The sequence below is a fragment of the Rhipicephalus microplus genome, unplaced genomic scaffold, assembly GCF_043290135.1.
Source record: "Rhipicephalus microplus isolate Deutch F79 unplaced genomic scaffold, USDA_Rmic scaffold_13, whole genome shotgun sequence".
Lineage (NCBI taxonomy): Eukaryota > Metazoa > Arthropoda > Arachnida > Ixodida > Ixodidae > Rhipicephalus > Rhipicephalus microplus.
In genome coordinates, this window is record NW_027464586.1 from 13,610,130 (window position 1) to 13,631,731 (window position 21,602).

At 46.5% G+C, this 21,602-nt stretch overlaps 1 long non-coding RNA gene across 1 annotated transcript in view; it reads right to left on the reverse strand.

Moving 5' to 3' along the window:
- The window catches only part of LOC142784020 (uncharacterized), a 51,029-nt gene that overhangs the window by 21,150 nt on the left and 8,277 nt on the right, over positions 1–21,602 (reverse strand). The window contains exon 2 of the long non-coding RNA XR_012888563.1: positions 14,714–14,890. This is a non-coding gene — a long non-coding RNA (uncharacterized LOC142784020). The remainder of the gene's footprint in view (positions 1–14,713; positions 14,891–21,602) is intronic.

The following is a 21,602-nucleotide window of genomic DNA, read 5'->3' on the forward strand; positions in this document are numbered from 1 at the left end:
GGGGCCCGCAGTAAAAGCTGCAAAATCCAAGGATCATACAGCTTGACTGAGCTGCTGACCCCTAACTTGGCGAACAGCAAGGATTCACCGAATGTGCATAATATAACACAACCAAATGTGCATAATATAACAGAAAAAGAAAAATGAAAGACACAATACAAGGAAGTACACTTTTTAGGCCCAAAAATCGCGAGCAAACAGATAACAGGAATTATGAAAGAAACAATGATAACATCTCTTTATTTGTCAATGTTTCAAGGGGTGCGTTTTTAGCTGCGAAGCTATTGAGCAGTCGCGGAAGCTGGTTTTTCAGGGTTTGGGCGCCGTAAGTTGTTCTGTATGTTTGAACGTGCCATATATCTGTATTTCTTGTTCTGCATATATGTTTTCGCGGCTCTAGCAGAGCAATCTTACGAAGTAGAAATGTACTATTCTTGATTTCACGCTTGAAGGAATGACAAAGACGATACTTATATAATTTAGTTACCCGCACAATTTTGTGTTTGGTAAAAAGTTCGGTTGTTGTGTGCCAGCGAGGAAGGTTTTCCATTACGCGTAGGAAGCTTTTTTGTAGGACGTGTAATTTGTTTAGGTTTTCTTGTGTCGTGGTACGCCAGACTAAGTGACAGTAGTTTAGATGAGAATAAAATAAAGACTGATAGATTAGGATCATCACGTTCAGTGGCAACCTTTTTATCGGTCGGCATAGGGAACTGTTCTACGGCTGCGATTTTTTTCAGGATCGGGACGAACACCAGCATGACTGACGACATGACCAAGAAATCGCAGCTCTTCGTAGCAAAAGTGGGACTTCTCAGGCTTCAACGTCAGGCCCGCGGACTGTATGGCTCGTAAAACCACCTCAAATCTTTCAAGGTGCTCGTCGAATGTCGAGGAAAACACTATGACGTCGTCCAGATATACTAAGCATGTTTTCCACTTCAACCCAGAAAGCACGGTATCCATGAGTCTTTGAAAGGTAGCAGGGGCTGAGCACAAACCGAATGGCAAGACCTTAAATTCATATAACCCATCTGGTGTCACAAAAGCGGTCTTCTCGCGGTCTCTCGGGTCCACCTCGATTCCAATATCCACTCCGCAAGTCCATTGAAGAGAAGTATCGAGCATGTCGAAGTCTGTCGAGAGAGTCGTCTATACGCGGTAGTGGATATACGTCTTTCTTGGTCACCTGATTCAGCTTTCGATAATCCACACAGAAGCGCAGGCTGCCGTCCTTTTTCTTGACGAGGACTACAGGTGACGCCCAGGGGCTCTGTGAAGGCTGAATGACGTCATCTTCAAGCATTCTGTCTACCTGCTGTTGTATCGCTTCACGTTCTTTTGGAGCCACGCGATAAGGGTTCTGGTGAATAGGTCTCGCCGTTTCCTCGGTAATTATTCGATGCCTGGTTAGAGGCGTGCGGCCAACTCTTGATGTTGTTGAAAAGCAGTCTTGAAATTTGGCCAGTAACTCAAGGAGTCTGCGTTGGTCGTCTTTCGGCAAAGTAATGCTAACGTGCAGAACAGGCGCTGAATCAAGATTTAGCGACTCGTCACCTACCACCAAGCAGCCTTCGGCATCTACGACATCGTCGAAGTAAGCGACAGCCGTGCCTTTAGGAAGGTGCCGGCGCTCAGCACTAAAATTGGTCAGCAGCAAGTCTGTGCGTCCAGAAGCAACTCTGACAATACCTCGTGCGACAGAAATACCGTGGGTGAAGAGCAGTGAGCTTATTCGGCCCGCAAATCCTTCGGCGTCAAACTGAGGAGTGGCGGCCACAGAAACAAGCGTGCATGACCTCGGAGGGAGAACCACATCGTCATCAGTAAGACGCAGTTGGTTTGGTTGCGCCTCTGGAGAATTGGGTAAGCCCGAACTGTTGCAAAACGTAATCAAGCTTTCTGGTATGTTGATGACGGCATCATATTCCCGTAAAAAGTCCATGCCAAGAATTACGTGTCTGCAGCACGCGGCGACAACAACGAACGATGCAGTGAAAGGAGAACCTCCGATGTCAATTCTTGCGGTACATCTTCCCGAGGGCATCCTCCCGCTGTTCTTATATGAGGACCCGTCCACGGCGTCTTCACTTTTCTGAGGCTGTCAGCGAGGCCCTGACTGATAATGGAAAAGTCGGCACCAGTGTCGACTAAAGCTGTTACTTTCTGGCCGTCAAGAAGAACATTAAGGTCAGCAGTAACAATTTCATTGTTTTCACGGCTTATCGGCTGCATGACGTCATGCTGTGGGGGCTTCTTGTCGTCATCTTTATGGCCTGCAACCTTGCCCCCGGAGGTCGCCGCTCTCAGTTTCCCCGGTGCGGGCTAGGTGACTTTCTTGTATTAAGGTCCGCGTAGGTGCGGCGGTGCGACAAAGGCGAATGCGTGGGGGACGGAGAGCAGGATCGACGTCTCGGATTAGGAAGGTTAGCAGGCATTGCCTCCTCTGCAGTGGTAGAGCCGTCCTGAAAATGAGAACAGGCTCCATAGAAAGAGGTGTCGTCACGGCGCGGAGTGTATTCGTCGTTGGCACGTCGACCGTCAAACCAAGGTCGATGAGGGCGGAATGAATTACCTCGATGCAAGCAATGACGGACAATATGTCCTGCACCTCTGCAGTGAAAGCATAGTGGACGTCTGTCCACTTTGCGCCATGCATCTGTTTTCCGGGTCGGTGGACGCGTCGATGCCCATGGGGTGGCTGTGGACGGCTGGTTGTATGGCTGTAGCGTGGGCGGTTGATGCGGTGTCTGCTCTTGCAGCGGATATGAAGGGGCCATCGGTACCTGGTGGTACAGCGTCGGCATAGCGGGTGGTGGACGTCGGAGAGCGGCAGCGTAGCTCATAGGACGCTGCTGAGCATCAGGACTAGCCGTAGACAACGCTTGGTGGATTTCGTCGCGTACGACTTCAGCGATCGACGCGATGGGATTTTCAGCAACCGGATTCCGCAACCTCTGCAGTTCTTCGCGAACTATCTCCCTAATCAGCTCTCGTAAGAAGGTCTGATCCTCAGATGTCATGGCGTTAGCGTTTATTGGGACATTGCAGGACATGCGGTCATATTGCCTGCAGCGTTGATGAAGCGCCCACTCGATAGCTGTAGCTCACCACGGTACTTGGATGGTTGCGCAGTAGCTCGGCGAAAAACTGTTCCTTGACACTGCGCATGAGGTAACTCAACTTTTTATCTTCCGTCATGTGCGGGTTAGCTCGTTGAAAGAGACGAGTCATGTCCTCGGCAAACATTGCAACGGTTTCGTTAGGTTTTTGAACCTGTAGCTCCAATAACTGCTGCGCACGGTCCCTTCTATCGATATTGGCGAAGGTATCGACGAACTTCTGTCGAAAGTCGGGCCAAGCTGACAGGTTGCCTTCTCTATTCTCATACCAAGTACGAGCACCGTCGTCAAGGTAGAAATAGGCGCGTGAAAGCTTTTCCTGTTCCGACCACTGATTTACTTTGGCAGCACGCTCGTAGCAGTCCAGCCAGTCGTGAACGTCTTCATGGGCACCGCCACTAAAGCGATCGGGAACGAGGAGTTGAAAGAGGGTCACCTGAGGTGGGTGCGTTGGAAAGCTGCCTTGGGGCACCTGTTGCGGGCTCGCGTTGGCCATTGGTTGAGGTGTGTGGTGCCTAGCAGGTTACGGCGAGTGAGTCAGCTCTGGCGCGAGGCCTCGCAACCGTCGACTGGAGCGATGCACCGGTGTTTCTACAGGTGACATTGCGTCTGGACTCGATGAACGGCTCCCAGCGGGCGTGTGGAGCATCAGACAGGGTTGCGACCCAGCACCTCCACCAGTGTCGCGGTACAACTCGAATAAAACACAGATACACCTTGGGACGACGAAAGCAGCGTGTGCTCAACAGCTGAGCCACAAGATCGTCTTCTTCGGCCTCGAGAGAAGCTAGAGGCCCACTACCTCGTGCCCTACAATTGCCCTATCATTGTTATCGTCCAAATGTATACACGCGTTATATATATATATATATATATATATATATATATATATATATATATATATATATATATATGTGTGTGTGTGTGTGTGTGTGTGTGTGTGTGTTTGACGCATTAACAAGGTGATTCTAGGAAAAGCCGACGAAGAGGAAGTGCGCGTGCATTAGAATAAACGCATGGCATCTGGATCACGACGTGTCCCCATTTTGTAGCGTCACACAAGTCGACAGGATCGACCTCATCAACGTGCCATGGCTAAGCTAAAGCCTCCGCTCAACATAGAGAAGTTCAAGGGAACACCAGAAGACGTCCCCATCGACAAGTGGCTTCTTCTTTTCGACATGAAGGCAGCCGAGGCGTCATGGACTCACCGCGATCGGATCAGTCACTTCAGTGAATACATTGAAGGGGAAGCGTTCAAGTGGTACCTGACAAAGATTTTCGGCAACGGCGAGACAACTTGGGATGATATCAAGCGCGACATGCAAGCCGGCTTTGCTACAACTGACGGAGATGCCTTCCGTCTCTTCATTCACTACCGACTGAAAGGAGGACAGACTATCAAGGACTACTACGACGAGAAAAAGCGACTGGGTTCCTTGGCTGACCTGAAAGAGTGCCACATTGTTTCTTGACTGACTGATGGTGTTCCTCCTGATGTGGAACTGGCGCTCGCCGGACTGTCTTTCAACTCGTCATTAGAGTGGCTCACCGCTGCTCAACGGGTCGAGACATCTTTAAAACGAATGAGAGGAGTTTCCTTTAGTCGTAACGCAAGTATCGCATCAAGAGCTCCACGTCTCTTCAGCAGACTGCAGCAGCCAACAATAACTCCTCAACCCCGTGCCCCACAAAACGAATGTAGATACTGCTCAGCTGCTGGTTTTCCACGACAGTTTCACTGGCACAACGAATGTCTGCGCCGCGGCAATGTGTCCGCTATTGATACTGAACGGGGAAACGAGAAGGGCGACCCAGAGTTTCAATAATACACTTCAGTGTACTCATCAACGAAAAGCCAGTAAATGCGATTCTCGATACAGGAGCAACAATTACTTGCATCAGCGAGGATGTGTACAAACAGCTAAAACTTCAGTTGATGAGAGACTCCAGCATCATGGTGCGGCAAGTTGCATCAAGCATTCGAACTTTGGGTCGCGTAAACGTTCGGTTACAAATTGGGAACGTCATAAAGTTTATGCACATGTGCTGCGAGGCATGAGAACGCAATTTTTTCTTGGCCTAGGCAGCGCTTCGTAGCTCGATCTTTCTGTAAATATGGAAATCAAGTCAGTAACACTAGCACGTGAGAATATGAACCTTCCGCATCAGAATGAAAATAAAACCATTCAAGCCACGCTGATGTGAACCCTGACTTCAGAAATCTTATCAGAGCATAAGTCTGCGGCGCTCAACTCTCTTTTAAGCAAGTATGATGAGATATTTTCGAAATCTCAGACAGATATAGGGTGCATCACTACTGAGAAACATAGGATCGCACTTACCAATGCTATCCCTATTCGTCGAGCACCATACCGAAGTTCACAGGCAGACAAAGTGGAGATCAACAAACAAGTTGACGCTCTCCTCAAGCAAGGTGTCGTGAGGCCTTCATTATCGCCCTACGCCGCACCTGTCATTTTAGCAGAAAAGAAAGGTGAAGGACGCAATTATCTATGTATTGACCACCGGAAACTCAATGCCATAACGGTACCCGACTTTCAACCAATTCCAGGTATAGATGATATTCTTGACCTTTTGGGAAAGGCGCAGTTTTTCACTACGTTGGACGTAACGTCGGGATACTGGCATGTCCAAATGCATCCTGACGATGTTCAGAAAACTGCATTTGTCATGCCTGATTGTCATTTTGAGTGGTTGGTAATGTCGTTTGGGTTGAATAACGCTCCAGCCACATTTGAAAGACCCAAGAAATCAATAATAGCGAGACATCAGCTCACCAATGTTATTAATTACTTTGACGATGTGGTCGTATACTCAGAGACATTTAATGATCATATACGACACCTTGAGGCGCTATTGAAAGCTCTCAAAATCGAGAACGTAAAACTCAAACGAAAATAGGGCCAATTCGCACGCTGCAGCATTAAATACCTAGGCCACAATATTTCACAAGGAACAGTGACACCTAAGCAAACTAATGTGGCTGCCATACTCAAATTTCCGAAACCAAAACGAGCAAAAGATCCCCAGCGTTTTCTGGGCACTGTAAACACCTACCGTCAGTACATCCCCCACTTCAGTGATATCGCTCTTCCACTCACAAAACTACTCCACGAAGGCTGCAAGTGGGTGTTGCCAGAAACATGCGAGCAAACCTTTCGTGAACCGAAGAAGCAGATAACTGAAGAACCGGTGCTTCGCATATACGACCCTTGGAGACCATGTACTGTGTACTGTGACGCATCTGGCGAAGGCATCGGTGCAGTGCTGAAACAACCTGATGACAAAGGCAAAGAACATCCTGTTACCTACTATTCCTGCAAACTACTTAAGCACGAGGTTAACTATGCTATTACAGAAAGAGAATGTCTTGCCACTGTAGATGCCATTGATAAATGGCATTGCTACCTTCATGGAAAGTCAGTCGCTGTTGAAACAGATGACTCTGCACTCTAGTGGCTGAAGAATGTTAAAAATCCTCAAGGTCGTCTCTTCCGGTGGTCTTTGAAACTATTAATGTATGATGTGAACATCAAACATCAAAAGGGCGCAAGTAATGTTGAAGCAGATGCGCTCTCCAGAGCCGCAATAGTTAATCTTCTATCACACGACGACCTTCAGTGATGCAACAATGAGCATCCAAAAGGAACGCATTCATTGGAAAATAACATCATCATCGTCAAGAAAAAAGGACTACGGAAAATATACGTGCCCCATGAACTACGCCCAACCATTCGGAAGAACGCACATCAAATTTTAGGCATGTCGGCGTGAAGAAGACGCTATCATTCCTGTCTCCGCAATATTATTGGCCGCATATGGTACCCGATGTTTCCACTTACATTCGGCATTGCGATACATGCCAGAGATGCAAGAAGACGAAAACAAATAGTTTGGGACGCTTGAATCACTGCCTCCAGCTGAAAAGCCCCTCGACCGCTTTGCAATAGACACCATTGGAGGATTTTCTGGATATGGCTCGTCAAAAAGATTTATACACTTGTTTATTTATCATGCGACTCGCTACGTATGGGCGTTTGCTCATAAAAGTGAGAACAGCGATGCCTACATTTCATGCTTAAAAACATTTTTTTCTTTTGGAAAATCACGGAAGCTCCTTTCAGATTGTGGAACAGGATTTACTGCAGGAAAATTTGAGCAGTTTTTAAAACATAATCGTATACACCAACTATTCACCTCATCTCATCATCCACAATGCAACGGCATGAACGAGCGGACAAGCCAGACTATCGTAACAAGACTTAAATGTAAGATCAATGACGAACCACAGAAGTCTTTGACTAAGCTGCTTCCGGAGGTAATTGATGAATAGAACAGAACACCCCGTGAAGTGACCGGCTACGCAACTTCTTTCCTGATGTATAGAATTCCATCTTATCCTACTGTACTGGAACAACGAGAAGAAACTGTCGAAGAAGCGCGAAAAACTGCAGTTACCAATTCTATTGCCTACCACAACAGGAACAAAGTCATTTATGATAGAAAATTTCTTCCGATTTTGTCCCAAATCGGTGACTTTGTCCTTTACGAGACACCATGGCATTCCAACAACGGCAAACAGAGTTCCGTCATGGAAGGACCCTACAATATTCTACGCAAGGTCTCAACAGTAAACTATGAGATCAACCGCTCCGTGCTACCCTTAGGTAGAAACTCTTACATGTGCATGTTAGCAAACTGCGGCGTTATTTTGTACCTTCTGAACTGTGACTTTCTCGAGGGAAAGGGGAAGTGTGACGCATTAACAAGGTGATTCTAGGAGAAGCTGACGAAGAGAAAGTGCGCGTGCATTACAATAAACGCATGGCATCTGGATTACGACGTGTCTTCATTTTGTAGCGTCACACACACACACACACACACACACACACACACACACATATATATATATATATATATATATATATATATATATATATATATATATATATATATATATATATATATATATATATATATATATATATATATATATATATTGATGTTCGAATTCTGCCCATGGCAAGTTATCATTTCACCCACTTTTCTTTCTTTATAGTTACAATAAAATTCGGTTTAATATCTTCCCCTATACATTCCTTGGCATTATTGTCTGTTAGATCTCATTATTATTGTGTAGACCACGCAAAACTAGCCCTTAAGTGAACACTTCTTTCCACAATTCACTAACGAGGGTCTCATACTGGCAAACTTAGTGCCTTCAGGTTGTATACGAGAGACTATTAATCAGCTGCCCGCTCGTAATAAGCTCACGTGCTACGTGACGCCACACAGGCTCAAAAGAATGTGCCACATTCACCCACATGGCTACTGTACTGCTGGCGTTGACTGACACTCCCACATTCACATATAAAAAAAACTAATAAAGTGGCTGGGGGGATAACTTTCGGGGTAGCTGAGTGGTAGATCATCGAACGCGTCATTCGAAGGTCACAGGTTCGGATTCTGCGCATGGCAAGTAATCTTTTCACCCAGTTTTCTTCCTTCATATTTGTAGTGAACGAGTGACGTGCCTCGCACTCCCGGGTAGCGGTTGCATACTCTGCTTTTTATTAGACGTTCAATAAATATATACAATCACAAGGACCCAGTGTTGCCAACTCAAACACAGAAACCGAAACTACAGGTACTATATACGGGATACAACATTTTCTCTCCCTCATTTATTTTTTTGATTTTGGGAAGGTGTTAGTACGTTAGTACAGGTTAATCGCGCACAGTTTATATGTGGAACGAGAAATACACAACAAGAAATACACATCAATATATACACACAAAATTATCCATACACATGCCAAAAATATTGAATACATTAGGTAACAGGTACACCAACTAAGGAATATTTACACATTCACACTATATAACCATATCTGCGGGAGCACTTGCCTCGGCGGATGCTGGCTGCCATGTTGCAGCGAGAAGCGTCGCGTCACCGGGATCGAGATGGAACAAATATTCACTCCTTGCAGAATGTTGCTGAAGGCCATTGTCGCCAGGGCGCCGAGCAGGCACCTTGCACAGCTTTGCCGCGTTCCATGTTTGCCGTCGTCGTGAATGAAGGATGCTGGGCCGCATTGCTCGATGACTTTCCTTGGCTTCGAGAAAGAGATGTCACCTTTGAATGAAACTGATGGTTTCTTCACCCGCACCATGTCTTCTACTGCCACTGTTGTTGGCTTTGCTGCTCGCCTCCTGTCGGTGTAGGCTTTGCTGTACTCTTGCCTGCTGTTGACACGTTGCCGCAGCCTGGCCAGCTCCTGGTAGGGTGCCTTTGCGAAGGACTCGGGCGATAAGCTGAATATGTCAAGCTTCGTTCTTGGCAGCCTTTCATGTAAAAGTACCGCAGGGGCCACTCCTGTTGTGGTGTGTGGTGTACACCTGTATGTGGCGAGGTAATCCCGTACAGCAGTTCGCAGCAGACGTTGTTCTAGACGGGCCAGTTGTAGGTAAATCTTGAACGTGCGGTTGAACCGCTCAATCTGTCCGTTTGCCTGCGGGTAATAAACAGATGAGTGCGACAGGCAGATCGCTCGTTCTTGTAGGAAGTTGACAAATTCCTTTGACGTGAATTGGGGCCCGTTATCACAGACTATCGCTTCAGGATAGCCTTCCCGTGCAAATACGTTGAGCAGGAACTCGGTCACGGTTCTTGTAGAAATTTCCCTTGAAAACTGTACTTCTGGCCATTTTGAGAAGTAATCTACGAGTGTCAGCACAAATCTGCAATCTGGAGGCGCCCTTTCCAGCGGACCAACGATATCCATTGCAAGTTTCTGCCATGGTCTCTGGTAGCTCGACAGGTAGCAGCGGCGCAGTCGACTTCTTTGCCGATTTATCTGCTGCTTGACAGATGCTACAATTGTGGACTGCTTCTTCCACGTGACTGTTCATGCGAGACCACCAAAATTGCTCCCTAAGTCTGGCTTTGGTGCGTCCGATACACTGGTGAGTTTCTTGTGCTGTTGCCACAAGTAGAGCCACGAGAGATGATGGAACTACGAGCCTCTCTGCACGCAACAACAATTCGCTCACCACTGACAATTCGTCTCGAACTCTGAAATATGGTTCCAGACCTTCCAGCAAGTCTCTGTGTGAAGGCGAAGAACCATTTACAAACTTGTTCACCTTTTGAAGAGCGTCGTCAGCAAGAACCACTTGTTCAAACTGCTCTTTGGTCAGGCAACTTGGTAGAACCATGAAAACAATTTCCTCCTCAAAAGTCAGCTCTACATCTGCCATATGAACGGTTGACCGCGAAGGAGCATCGGCTACTCTGTTAGATGAGCCTTTCTGGTACTCCACCGTGAAATCGTAACGTAGTAGCCTTGTGCACCAACGTGCAATTCTAAGTGGGCGTCCGCCTGAGCCCTGCGAAGACAGAAGTGAAACGAGGCCTGGCGGTCTGTTCGGAGAGTGAAGCTCCGTCCCCACAGGTATGCATGCCAATGCTCGTAAGCCCAAATGCATGCAAGTGCTTCCTTCTCGCCAACTGCGTACTTTCTTTCAGCCGGAGATAGCGTGCGTGATGCAAAAGCAACAGTACGAAGCTTATTATCGGCGTGCTGCTGAAGGACTGCTCCAAGACCACATTCGGATGCATCAGTGGAAATGATAATTGGAAGCGCAGGATCAAACATGTGCAAGACAAGATCTGACGATAATACCTCCTTTACCACGCAGAAACTGTTATCCACCTCAACAGACCAGGTGAATGTTTCGCCTTTCCTAAGAAGAGCCCTCATTGGTTCTACCATCTCGGCCAAGTGTGGCACCAACTTGGCGTAGTATTCCACCGACCCAAGAAAGGAGCGGAGTTCAGTGGCATTTCTCGGAACTGGGGTTTCCACAATTGAGTCCACTTTCCCTGACAGTGGCGAAATACCTCAAGATGTCAGCTTGTGGCCCAAGAATTCAAGCTCCTGAACTCCAAACACACATTTGCTGTTGAGCTTCAGACCTGCGTCTTTGATATGCTGCAACACTGCCTCCAAGTTCTTGAGGTGTTCCTCAGCTTATTTACCAAAAATAATTACATCGTCGATGTAAAAGAAGACACCCACACAATTGCGAAGGATTCGAGACATCATACTTTGAAAAGCAGCAGGTGCTGAGGCTAGCCCAAAACAAACGCGTTTGTACCAGTACAGCCCTTCATGTGTTATAAAAGCTGTCAAGTCCCTGCTCTCAGGATCCAGCGGAACTTGGTGGTAGGCAGACGCTAAGTCGAGTTTGGAAAAGTGCGTGGCACCCACCAAGGTTTGAAGCAACTCATCCATGTGAGGCAGCAGAAAGCTGTCCAGAACAGTGACCTTGTTAGGTTCGCGTAAATCTACACAAAGCCTAATACTTCCATGTTTCTTCTGAGTGACTACAATAGGGGACTTTCATTCTGACGAATCGATACGTTCAATGATGTCCAAGCTTTCCAGGCACTGCAGTTCGGAAGACAAGCGTGGTCGTAACATGAAAGGAAGACGGCGAAGTTTCGATGCTACTGGCTGAACACCCACACGTGTCTTAATCCTCTGAACAAAACCTTTTGCAAGGCCCAGCTCATTTGTGAAGAGCGAGCAAAACTTTTGCTGAAGTGCTGACGGCAGCTGCATGGATGGCTCTATGGGACATGTCCAAGCAACTTCGGCGCTCGGTACCGTGCTGGTTTGAAAACACTGCAGCTGAGAGCCTTTAATACACAGCTTCAAGGCCTTAATACCTTAATACTGTCGAACAGAGCAGTACCCTGTTCGACGACATAAAACAAAAGCGGTGCGCTGCGATTCTCAAAAAAGACCTCCGAAAAGAAGCAGCCTCGAACCAAAATTCGTCTTTTGGAATAATCCAGAAGCGTCACACTAGGAACAGGAAGAAGCGGCACACCAGAGAAATGTTGGTCAAACACCTTGCCTGAAAGAATGGAAACGGAAGAGCGAGAATCGACTGACAGCTTCATAGCGACCTGCCCGATTTGAATGTTAATGTGAATTCCGGATGCAAGAGGCTGTTGAACTACAAGAACCTCGACGGTTTCATCCTGCAACGGGCTATGTACTGAAACATCGTGGACAGCTGCTTGCGACCGCTTCTGGTTGCAAACGTTTTCAAAATGTCCGATGCAGCCACAAAAGAAGCATTTTTTCCTTTAGCTGGGCAGCGTTTCGAAGAAGCGCGATGCTGTTTAGAACCACACTTGAAGCAATACGAAGAATTTGCGTGTTGCTGCGAGTTCAATGGAGAGCGCTGTCGAGATGGGGGGTGGTTCCCCGATGTAGCTGCCTTATCGCGTTGACTGAAAGTGCGAGCACGCAGCAGTGAATTTGGTGACTACAACGATGAACCGTCTTTTGTGCCTGACTGCGCAGATACTGGTTGCACAGAGACGGAAAATTCCGTCATTTCCACTGCTGCCCGCTCGATTTGACCCGCGAGAGCAACTGTCTTGTTGAACAAAAGCGAAGACCCTTCTAACAGAAGACGTTCCCGAATACAATGCGAAGACACACCGGCAACAAACTAGTCACGTAGTGACTCTTCTTGCGACATAAATGAGCACATCGCGGCAAGCTCTGTTAGCACGGTCACGTATTCTACAATAGACTCGCCTGGGAACTGAATTTGACGGTGAAATCGGTGGCGCTCGACAACCAGGTTGCAGGTGGCATCGAAGTGCTTATCCAGTGCCGCTATTGCGGAGTCATACACGTCGGGCGTAGCTCCGGTTCCTTCCTCCTCAGTCTTTTCGACCGCCTGCGAAATAGAGTATTGAAGATACGTTGGCCTTCCGGTCCCAAGGACGGTAGTAGAAGAGCCTTGCGTCGCTCTGGGGAGAACTCTGAAGCACCGGACGCCAGCAGATATACCTTGAACATGTCGTGCCATCAGAACCATGGCTGCACGGGACGACCTGATGTCGGAAGGAACGTATCCAGTGGGGCGATGCCAGCGAAAGCCATCTGGAGGGCGTGGATCCTCCGGGAACTATCTCAGACGGGGTTCAAACACTTGTCGCCATTGTAGTGAACAAGTGACGTGCCTCACACTCCCGGGTAGCGGTTGCAGACTCTGCTTTTTATTAGACGTTCCACAAATATATACAACCACAAGGACCCAGTGTTGCCAACTCAAACACAGAAACCGAAACTACAGGTATTATATACAGGATACAACAAAATTTTACATTACAATTTGGTCTAAAATCTTCCCCTATACTTTCCTTGACATCATTGTCTGTAAGATCTCAATATTATATATATATATATATATATATATATATATAAATATATATATATATATATATATATATATATATATATATATATATATATATATATATATATCAAGCAACGATGTGTTTTTACAAAGGGCTCATTTTCCCGTGTTCTACACAATATTAATGAGATCAGTGTGTATACAAAAATATTGAGGTATGTGTGTATGTATAAACATATACACACATAGAGGTTGTTAGAACCCCCAATCGCGAAAAAGTTGGTACGCCACTGGTCAAGCAAGTATTGTCGACGTCAGAAAGTGTTTGCTGGGCACCCACCAAGCCTGATTCGCCCTCAGCGAGGACTAGTGTTCCTCACACCTCTCGCTCTATTGTCGGGCTGCTCCCAAGGTGACTTGGGCTGCGTATGCCAGAAATGCTTTTCTTTTTTCTGAGGGGGATATGCTCGAAGCATGCACATAGTTTCGTTCTTCACTAGCCGCAATACCCATAATTGAAAACAGCGCGTGGAGCGTCACCGAAGCTTGAGCGCACGTAGTCTAACGCGCTACCCCGCTGTAAGGCGCTAGTTTTTTATAGTATTAAAGTGGGCATTTAGAATTGATGAAAAATTGTTCTGAATTAACGATGCTAGCTTTAGTTATACCATATTTCAAGGTATTCACAACTAAATTACTGCATTACAAGACATAAAGCTACAAATTGCAGGAAAAACGTTGCGAAAAAATTTTTCGCTACTAGGGATCCTTCAAGGGCGCCGACAACATAGGTGCCAACTACCTCAGCCACAACTCTTCACTGAGCAGGGTTTAGTGGTGGTAGTATTTGTTTCCCATTCTAAGTGCTACCTTTTTACCCACTATAGACTGAACACCTGTCACTACTGTAGTTTTGTGTTTGTGTGTGTGTGTGTGTGTGCCGGTGTGTGTGTGCATTCCATCTTCTACACATGTCAAAAGTTGTCTCCCCCAGACAACTTTCTTGAGCAGGGAATCAGGATGAGTGTAAAAAACATTGTCGATCACAAAGGTATGGCGGTGAGCGCATTTGATTTCGTGCCAACTGTGTGTGAGGTCAGCCAATCAGCTGATAACCTGTGGTGGCCAATAGAGGCGGCGTACCACGATTGGGCCACGCGTGAGCATTACGTGGCAAGAAGCTTTGTGACTGGGGACGAGTCGAAGCAGCGGCAGATGGAAGACAGCGGGCCGAAGCGTTGGATGCCGCAGGCCCAGGTTCCAGCCAAGGGAACCTGGCCGTAAACATTACCGTCGTCCAACCACCACCTGGGGCGACGTTGAAAGCAGGAGTACTGCACCTTGAGGCGTGGCCTGGCCTGCTGTTCTGTTCCTTGCCGAGGGCATTGCGAATCTCGGTGAGGCGTCTCCACAGTCAGCTGTTCGACACAGCGGTAGACGTGGCCTGGCTAATGGTCACGGTTGCACCGAGCATCGCGTCTCGACGCAAGCTGTTTGCTGCGCAGGCTTGGCATTTCCTGCATGAAGCATTAAGTCTCCGATGGGGGTTGACTGTACTGTAGTTGCATCCACGCTGTCAAGTGCCATCGTGGGCACAGCGTCGCACATCAAGACGCACCCCGCTTCACTTTGCCTGTCGCTGCCTCCTGCCCTGCACCTCAATGTTAGTTGTGCATTCCACCGTATAGTGAGGCCTTAGGACTTTTCTTACAGAATTCATATTAGCTGTTTTCTCATTTAGCGTTGTGTAAGTATTCATGTGACTTTGTTTTAGCTTTTTTGCGTGTTATATCATAAATGTCATGTGGGTCTTTTGCCACGCTGTCTCTTTGTCCATTTTTTTCTCGCATGGCACGCGAAACAAGCATGACGAACTTAGTTCTGAACATGTTCAGTACGCAAGTGTTTAGCGAATACCATACTTCTTGGAGGATTGATGAAAGATGGCATAGCGGATGCCTGCCTATTACACAAAGATCAATGGCGTAGTGGGTACCCTGCAAGTTTGCTTGCAGCAGCTACCCAAAGAGTGTAAAAAAGGCTCTTAAAGGCCGCTCTTCTAGCTTTTCCTGTGACAGTGCTGCGCGTTCAGCGCTGGCCTGGTGTTCTTTTTTTTAGTTCACAAATGAAATAGAAATAAGACTGGCTAATTTTGCAGACCCAACATAGCCCTAGTTAAAGCAGCACTACCGTAGCTGAGGCAGCAGAAGTCACCGTTTTAAATATCAAAATACTTCTCCTGCTGGCTAGACGACAAGTAAAAATTCGCCTGCACAATACGAATTTTCGTAGAAATGTACTACAAAAACTTCTATTTATGTAATTCATTATGAATAAGCAAAGCAGATGATAGAAGAACAGGTAGCTGTGCAAATGTGTAGTGCCATTCCATCTGAGCATGGTAACATGTTGTTAATATGCATATATTGTAATAACAGTAGTTTTTGATGGCGGACAACAAATATGGTTCGGCTTAATCCTCTGTCACAAAGGAAGGTAACAAGGATCTTTCAAGATGACAAGTTTTCATTAATGGCAACTGCACAGACAGGCTCCTTGCCGCGAGCTTGTCTTAGTGCACTGCGTATAAACCATGCATTTAGCTTTTGTTATCGAGGTTTGTAGCCAAAATTAAGTACTTGAATATTAGTATTGAAAGCAAATGGTACATCAAGCAAGGAAATGCCTGCGCAACTTTGGAAATGAAAAAAATACGAAGAGCTCACCCACGCAACTTCATCAAGGCTAAGTATATCATCCTATACTCAGACACAAATCAAGAAAAAAGAGGTTTTTCGCCATCAAAGGACTAATCGCCAGCCAATGGTGTCGCGGCGTTTTTGTGACACCCTTTGTGACGCGCTTTGACATGCTGTTTTGTGGTCCCTTTCACGAAGATGAGGTGAAGTCAGTCTGCCACAGTGTCACGTGACACAGTAGCTAGAAAGGGGGGGTGCTTTGATGAAGAAAAGCCACTTTTTTCAGTTGGATACGAGTATAGTTCCATAGAAATTTCATACTTCGCTGCTTATTCTACTCACTGGTGCATCACACTAGTGCCCCATTCCTTTCCTCAAGTTTTGTTTCGCCCAGTTACACAATGTCCAGTGCAAACCGCACCTACGATGTTCGAAAAGCTATGACGCTATAGTATATCGTTTTGTTAAGATTACGCAATGCTACGTGACAACATCATTCAGCCTTGAAAGAGTCCATGAGCGTAAGCGGTGGTGTTAGTGAAGAAGAAGGACGGAAATCTATGCTTTTGCGTCGACTATCGCCGCCTAAACAAAATCACGAAGAAGAACGTGTGCCCGCTCCCAAGAATACATAACGCCCAATGTCGCCTTCAAAATGCGAGGTATTTTCTTCGATTGACCTCAAGACCGGCTATTGGCAAATGGAAGTCGACGAGAGAGACCGAGAAATGACTCTTTCATAACACCGGATGGGCTGTTCGAGCCTAAGGTCATGTCCTTTGGTCTCTGCTCGGCACCTGCGGCTTTCCAACGAGTCATGGATACGGTCATGACTGGCCTGAAGTAGCAGACTTGCCTCGGTCAGTTGGATGATGTCGAAGTGCTTTTGTTGAGCTTCGACGAACACCTCCTATGCCTCGAATCCGTACTTCAAGCAATCAGGACTTTTGTACTTACTCTAAAGCTAGAAAAATGCTCCTTTACAAAGAAGGAGCTCCTATTTTTGGGTTACTTAATCAGCAAGACTAGAATGTGCCCAGACCCGCAGAAAACAGCTGCCATCACCGCCTTTCCACCACCCACCAACAAGAAGGCCGTGCGCCGATTTCTTGGCTTGTGTGCCTATTACAGACGCTTCGTCAAAGACTTTTCACAGATCGCTGAGCCACTAACGCAACTAATGAAGACCGACATCAATTTTAAGTGGGAAACAGCGCAAATTGAAGCATTTCAGCAACTCAAACGACGCTTGCAGACACCACCGCAACTTGCGCATTAAATAAATAAGTACGACAAAACAGAAGTGCACACCGACGCAAGCAGCGTAGGACTCAGCACCGTCCTTGTGCAAAAAACCGACGGCCTGAAAATGGTTACTAGCTATGCTAGCCGGTCGCTATCAAAGGCCCAGTCAAACTATTCTACAACAGAAAAGGAGTGCCCTGCGATCATCTGGGCAGCGTCGAAATTTCACCCTCATCTCTATGGCAGGTCTTTCAAAGTTGTGAGCGACCACCGCGCCCTGTGTTGGCTAGCTAACTTGGAGGGCTCTTCAGGCCACCTTGCACGATGGAGCCTAAGACTGAGAATTCGACATGACCGTCGTGTACATGTCTGAAAGGAAACATTCCGACGCTGACTGCCTGTCTCATACCCCAGCCAATCCACCACCACGGGATGATAAGGATGATGAGTACTTCTTGGGAATCATAGGTGCCGACGACTTCACCGAGAGACAGCGAGGCCACCCGGAACTCAGTGGGCTAATGGAATACGTCGAGGGTTGAACCAGTGTCTTCCCATAAGTCTTCAGGTGAGGACGGGCGCCATTTTTCTTGAAGAACAACGTCCTCGTGAAGAACTGCTCTCCTGCTTGAGTCAGCTACTTTATTGTCGTGCCTTCGGCAATGTGACCAGAAATTTTTCAGGCACTGCATAACGACCCAACAACTGGCCAACCTTAGTTTTTCTCGCACACTCACGAGAATACAAGAAAAATACTACTGGCCATGCTTTGCCGCCGATGTCGCTCATCAAGTGAGGACATGTCGGGACTGCCAGTTGCGCAAGACACCGTCGACAAGGCCAGCAGGACTTTTGCAGCCCATTGAACCAGGTCGCCGTCCGTTCGATCATGTCATTACAAACTTACTTGGGCCGTTCCCGATGTCGACTGTAGAAAACGAATGGTCGTAGCTACCAGCTACCTTACCCGCTGCACCGAGACGAAAGCCCGGCTGAAAGGTAGTGCATTTGTGGTAGTCAAATTCTTCATCGAAAACATCGTCCTGCGTCACGGCGCCCCGGAGGCCCTCATCTCTGACAGAGGTACAGCACCTACTGCTGAGATAACCCAAGCGATTATAGCATACAGCCAGACAAGTCACCGCTGTACAAGAGCGTACCACACCCAGACTAATTAGTGGCCTCACCGAGCGCCTAAACAAAACAATCGCTGACATGCTGGTCATGTATGTCGATGTTAAACAAAAGATGTGGGATGCCTTCCTTCCGTACGTAAACTCTCCATACAAAACCGCTGTACAAGAAACGCCGCAGATTATGGCGTACAAGTTGGTCTACGCAAGAAAACCAACAACGATGCTTGACACCATGCTGCCAAACGTCGCTGATGAAGAAAAGCTCGACATCACCGTCTTACTTCGGCGCGTGAAATAAGCTCGTCAACTCACCCGCCTGCGTATCAAGAATCACCAGATGGGAGACAGCCGCCGTTAAAATCTTCGACAAAGCTTCGTGGAGTACCAGCCTGGTGACAGTGTAGAGGTATGGACACCAATACGCCGACATCTACAGAGTGAAAACTTCTACGACAATACTTCGAACTGTACAGAGTAGTTCGTCGTCTCCTCCCACTCGATAACGAGGTTGTTCCCGACGGCATTATGTCAACGGCACCATGCTCGACCTGAAGTCGTCCATGTCGTGTGCCTCAAGCCATTTCATGCGCGAACCTGAAGACTGTATTTTGTTTGTTGTTGCTGTTCTTTATTGCTTGTACTTATTTTTATTGTCTTTATTATTGTACCTTTGTGTTTTGTTAAAGCGTCGGGACGATGCCTTTTTCAGAAGAGAGCAGTGCCACGTTCCTTTCCTCAAGGTTTGTTACCACCCCGTTACACTACGTTCAGCACAAACCGCACCTACGATGTTCGAAAAGCTTCGAGGCTATACTAGATTTTTTGGTTAAGGTGATGCCCACTTTGTGAACATTACAGATTATTGTGAAACCTACGGTGCCGCTAGCGATAATGCTAGAACTTTCGATGGCAAGTGTATAAATGCCAAGGCGCTTCGCCACTTGTCAGTTGATCGACGGCGATGCCCCGTTTGCCGCTATCATGCCAGTGTGTATCACTTTAATCTTACTTTACTTTTCATTTGTTGGCCACAAGTTCGGCCCGAATAGAGTTCATCTGATCATCGAGTCTGCTGCCTTGGTCCACGTCACGACCTCGTAACACTATCATTTACATCTATTCAAGTACACGCTTGACTTTGCTTGTTTGCAAATACGTCTTTTTGCTGTCACTTTTTTGTAAATGAAAGTGTTATGTGCAGTCTATGCCTTTCTGGTGCAACACCTGGTGGAAGAGCAGAAAAGACTCGGAGTCTGAGAGAGCCAATCGTACTGTGTTGGTAAGCTTCGCAATATTGTGAGCCATCATTTTCTGCGCAGTCGATCTTTGCTCCTACCACCTGAAAACTTTCTGCAACTGGTATGTTTCTGTAGTGTTGCAACAATAACACACCATTAACCACGTGATAATTTCATAATATGTCAGAACAGTCACGTAATGTCATTTTATATGATGACAAAAATAATGCGTCAAAAATTAAGCCTTAATGTTCGATCATGTGGCTATTCACACTGTTCTTCCTGCTACCACTTCAGAATTCCGATTTCATGGGGCATCTAACGCTCTTAAAATGAATCCATAAAACACTCTATCGCCAATTTTTACCATTATACCAGAGTGCTTACACTTGTTGCTGTTTCATACTAATATTACTGAATATATCATAACTTATCATATTATGCACGAAGTGATTGAAGTACACACTAGGGACAGCATGCCGCTATTGCGTTCAACTCTTAATGGCAAAGCTTAAAGAGCCCTCCACCTACAATTTTGTTTAGCAGTGAAGCACCTTGACTCTTTCAGTACCACGCCTATTCAAATCGATCACCGAAGATCAATGTTCCGAATAGACGTTTTTGGCATGTTAAATATGTTTCGTGTCGACCTAGCACTTCTTAATAGTCGGTGCAGCCACTGAACTTTCAGTATCAGTTTGAATTTTTCCTGATTTGGCATCATAGTGACTTTTTATCAGCCTTTTCGCAAACCATTTCAGTTGGGAAACGTGCTTAGCTGACAAACTTCACAGAAATGCGTGCTGTTTTCTTGGTTTCTCTTTTGTAGTGATAAGTACTAGTACTTGTCTCCCTTTTCATGAGTAAAAGTTGATTGTTTGCAGCTCTTTTGCGGGAAAATTTATGCGACTAATATGAGTGTGTTAGTGACCTGTCAAAAAGGGCTGAAATTCCAGTGAACCATATCTCCAGATTCATGCATGACGCTACTGCGGCGTGAGTGGGACGAGGTAAGTATTTATGACCTTACCTTATGCTTCTAGCTACTTACCATCAATAGCTTAGTTTATGTGGTGCCCGAGGCCAAAGTGGAGCTTTTTTTCATTTGAGCATATTTTCAGAGGGCCAAAACGCAACAAAAAGGCATCAAGTTGTCATTAAGAGAGTTTTATTAAACCACTAGCTTCTGCAGTTGGCGATCCGCTGGCCCGGTTGGCAAGGCCAAAGGCACTCTTAACCCTTTCGGCCCTGGCGATGTCAATTGACACCACCGCACATCATTTCCCCCAGTATTCTGCAAACGTAACCAATAATACTGATTCTTGGGGGCATAGTTCTTCATCGATCCCCACTGCAATTGAAACCAATATTGCGGCACGTTTGTTGAGGTAGCAGCCACAAAGAAGCGCGACCGAAGTCTTCCGTGAAGCCGAGGCGCATAAGTTGAGGCGAGTAAGCGCCATTTTCGGGAGGACGTACCGAAGCTGCTTCAGTGAGCATTAGGCTGAAAAGTAGAACGTTGGTTTCCATTTTGTGTACACCATTGATTGGCAGGAAAAAAGAAGCCATTTTTTTCATTTCCCAATCACTGGGCCCTAATCACCTAATTTGATGCCACGTTAATTAATCCAACGATGCTTGTACCAGTGGCTCAATTTTTCGTTTGTGGTCTTCTGAGGTCCTAACTACGAGAAAAATGCACACAAAAAGTGTATCCGACTGAAATGAAAAATCCAGGGCTGAAAGGGTTAACGGTGAACCGCTGGCCACACAGAAAATGTTTATTTTTGACTATAAGTTATATATGGCAGCACAGCGTTCTGAGTTTGCACTCTGCGTTTGCTTGGTATATCATCCGCTATTTGAATATAGTTTGCGTTTTTAGCTGTTTGTTAGTTTTTTTCTTCAGCG